The sequence below is a fragment of the Bufo gargarizans genome, unplaced genomic scaffold, assembly GCF_014858855.1.
Source record: "Bufo gargarizans isolate SCDJY-AF-19 unplaced genomic scaffold, ASM1485885v1 original_scaffold_1846_pilon, whole genome shotgun sequence".
In the NCBI taxonomy this organism is placed as follows: Eukaryota; Metazoa; Chordata; class Amphibia; order Anura; family Bufonidae; genus Bufo; species Bufo gargarizans.
Genome location: NW_025334540.1, coordinates 148,464 through 152,841, shown reverse-complemented (window position 1 = coordinate 152,841; position 4,378 = coordinate 148,464).

Here is a 4,378-nt window from a genome sequence, read left to right as displayed (position 1 = left end):
AAGTGTTTTTTTCCTTTTTTTTTTTTTTTCTGTACAATACTGATGGCTAGTGGCACATGATAGGAGAGGCCCTATGGCTAGTGGCACATGATAGGGGGGGGCCGCCTTTGGCTACTGGCACATGTTCATGGGGGGCCGCCTATGGCTACTGTCACATGATAGGGGGGCCCTATGGCTACTGGCACATGATAGGGGGGCCCTATGGCTACTGGCACATGTTCATGGGGGGCCGCCTATGGCTACTGTCACATGATAGGGGGGCCCTATGGCTACTGGCACATGATAGGTGGGCCCTATGGCTACTGGCACATGATAGGGGGGCCCTATGGCTACTGGCACATGATAGGGGGGGCGCCTATGGCTACTGGCACAAGTTGATGGGGGGCTTAGGCTACTGGCACATGATTAAGGGGCATTTATGAGGGCACATTTCACTGGCACATTATTGTGGGACATCTATGGGGGCACTTCTTACTGGCACATTATTGGTGGCACTATAGGGGCATCTACTGAGGCCACAAAGAACGGTTATTTTATATGGGGGCTCTGTATAGGGGCATTTTATACTGGGACACATTGTGGTGGGTACTATGGGGAAGGGGGGAGAGGACTACTACGGGGGCACTGAGAAGGGGTATTTTATGCTTACAAATTATGGGGGACACTGAGGGCATCTACTGGCGCACTATATATCGGGCATTTTATACTGGTACATTATGGGGGGCACTAGGGGGGAGAGGAGCACTATGGGGGCATTTACTGGGGGCACTATATAGGGGTATTTTATACTGGCACATTATGGAGGCACTATGGGGACATTAGCTCAACTGGGGACATTACAGGGGGGTATTTTTTGCACTGACACATTATAAGGAGAATTATTTCTACTGGGTGGGCATTATGGTGGGCGTTATTACTCCCCCATGGTATGACCCCCTAGTAGCAGCACCAGCCTCTCCCTGCTCTGCTATCCCTCTGCCCCTTCTCCAAATCCTTATTATGAAATCTTTCTCATTAGGATAAAACACATCAGCTCCGCCGAGCCCCCGGCCAAGTGTGGAAGTGGTGCCCGAGACCCCCAAGGGCCAAGCCAAGTAACTGTAAGTTTTCATATGAAATATGTTTGTTATACACATATAGCCTACACTGTCAGGTGTCACCCAGGGGGGGTGACATCATTTTCTACCGCACCGGGTGACACCAGCCCTAGCAACGCCACTGAGAGCACAACTTGAGAGTGACTCCGACTCAGAAATGGGGTCTGGTGAGGAGACTGAGTCTATACATGAGTCTAATGACATTGAGGGAAAGGACCCTGACCCTTTTGATCCGGCTCTTCCAGGGTTGGTAATGAGTGGCTCTGGGTTTTGTCATCAGGGATCCATTTGGGGAACCCATGTTTGACCCCCGATGCCCTACACCATCCGAGTATTCACAGAAATGCCACCATTCTAAAACATAACCTTTAATGCTTTTATGCTAAAAAGTCAATACACCCTTAGGCTCCATTCACACGTCCGCAATGTGTTTTGCGGATACACGGAGCCACGGATCCGCAAAACACGGAAAGCGGCAATGTGCGTTCCGCAGTTTGCGGACCGCACATTGCCGGCACTAATAGAATATGCCTGTTCTTGTTTGCAATCGCGGACAAGAATAGGACATGTTCTATTTTTTTGCGGAAACGGAAGCACAGATGCGGAAGTGCGGATCCGCAAATGTGGATGCGGACAGCACATTCCGGCCCCATTGAAAATTAATGGGTCTGCACCCGTTCCGCAAAATTGCGGAACGGATGCGGATCCATTTTGCAGACGTGTGAATGGACCCTAATACTTATAATTTTAGATTAATAGTAGACAAAACAAGAAAAATAGACAAAATCTAGGTCAGATAACTGCTCCCTTGCACAGTGTTTGCAGGAGGGTCAGGAGATGTTAGTGGGGCCTAATGTGGGCAATGTCCCTAATTATGGCCCTAGAATGTGGTCCCTGCCTAAATACGGAATTGCCGCCCCGATAGGGGCGATCCCGTTTCTCGTACCTCCTAGTGTCCCTAGGTTAACCCTAACACGGGAGAGAAAAAGGCTTATGGAATAGATGGTCCTAACTTATGACCTAGGCTATTATAATTACAAAAAATAATAAACAGAAAATAAAGATAATGATTACCCAGATGAAGTGACAAAAAGACACCCTAAATGATAAGTGAAGTAGATAATAAGGAAAGTTATTAAAGAAAATTGTCCAAAAACGTTCCTACGCGTTTCACCTGGGCATCGAGTACCTATCACCATTAGTAAACACCTGAGTACTTCAAATTATACTATATACTAGGGATGAGCGAACCCGCACTGTATAGTTCGGGGTCATACCGAATTTTGGGGTGTCCGTGACACGGACCCGAACATTTTCGTAAAAGTCCGGGTTCGGTGTTCGGCGCTTTCTTGGCGCTTTTTGAAAGGTTGCAAAGCAGCCAATCAACAAGCGTCATACTACTTGCCCCAAGAGGCCGTCACAGCCATGCCTACTATTGGCATGGCTGTGATTGGCCAGTGCAGCATGTAACCCAGCCTCTATTTAAGCTGGAGTCACGTAGCGCCGCACGTCACTCTGCTCTGATCAGTGTAGGGAGAGGATGCAGCTGCTGCTGTTAGGGCGAGATTAGGCAGGGATTTACTCAGCAAAAACACTTAAGTCAGTGATCGATCTACAGCTGTGGATCATTCAACTGCTGCCATTTAATTGCTCACTGTTTTTAGGCTGCCCAGAGCGTTTTTCTGTCACTTTTTTCTGGGGTGATCGGCGGCCATTTTGTGTCTTGTGGTGCGCCAGCACAAGCTGCCACCAAATACATTTAACCATCAATAGTGTTTTGTTTTTTTTGCTATATCCTACATCAGGGGCTTGGCTGTGCTTGCTATTTTATTGAGGGGTGAAATACAATTGCCAAAATAGCAGTACCCTAAATCTGGTGTTTCAGCTGTGGCCAGACAATTGTAATACTGTCTGCTGTCTGGCAAAGGATATATTTTTGTTCTGGGTTGAAATACAATTCCCAACTTAGCAATTCCCTAAATTAGTGGTTTCTGCTGTATCAGGGCTACTTTAAATCTATCCATAAAAGGGTATATTAGATTGAAGGTGCGGATAGGGTCATTCTCAATAACTTCACACGCTACCGTGCATTTCCAAGTCTAATTCTGTCCGTAAAAGTATACCTGTCACCCAGCGCCTAAATACTAGGCCTACAATTTATATTCAGCTAAATCTGTCGTTACTGCTGTGCCTGCATTAGGGTACTTTCACACTTGCGCTTTTCTTTTCCGGCATAGGGCTCTTTCACACCTGAGTTCTTTTCTTCCGGCATAGAGTTCCGTCGTCGGGGCTCTATGCCGGAAGAATCCTGATCAGTTTTATCCTAATGCATTCTGAATGGAGTGAAATCCGTTCAGGATGCATCAGGATGTCTTCAGTTCCGGAACGGAACGTTTTTTGGCCGGAGAAAATACCGCAGCATGCTGCGCTTTTTGCTCCGGACAAAAATCCTGAACACTTGCCGCAAGGCCGGATCCGGAATTAATGCCCATTGAAAGGCATTAATGCGGATCCGGCCTTAAGCTAAACGTCGTTTCGGCGCATTGCCGGATCCGACGTTTAGCTTTTTCTGAATGGTTACCATGGCTGCCGGGACGCTAAAGTCCTGGTAGCCATGGTAAAGTGTAGTGGGGAGTAGGGGAGCAGCATACTTACCGTCCGTGCGTCTCCCGGGGCGCTCCAGAGTGACGTCAGGACACCCCACGCGCATGGATGACGTGATCGCATGGCACGTCATCCATGTGCATGGGGCGCTCTGACGTCACTCTGGAGCGCCCCGGGAGCCGCGCGGACTGTAAGTATACCGCTCCCCCGCTCCCCGCTCCTACTATGGCAACCAGGACTTTAATAGCGTCCTGGCTGCCATAGTAACACTGAAAGCATTTTGAAGACGGATCCGTCTTCAAATGCTTTCAGTACACTTGCGTTTTTCCGGATCCGGCGTGTAATTCCGGCAAGTGGAGTACACGCCGGATCCGGACAACGCAAGTGTGAAAGAGGCCATAGAGTTCCATCACAGGGGCTCTATACCGGAAAATAACTGATCAGTTTTATCCCCATGCATTCTGAATAGAGAGTAATCCGTTCAGTTTGCATCAGGATGTCTTCAGTTCAGTCGTTTTGACTGATCAGGCAAAAGAGAAAACCGCAGCATGCTACGGTTTTCTCTCCGGCGAAAAAAACGGAAGACTTGCCTGAACGCCGGATCCGTAATTTTTTCCCATAGGAATGTATTAGCGCCGGATCCGGCATTCAGAATACCGGAATGCCGGATCCGTCGT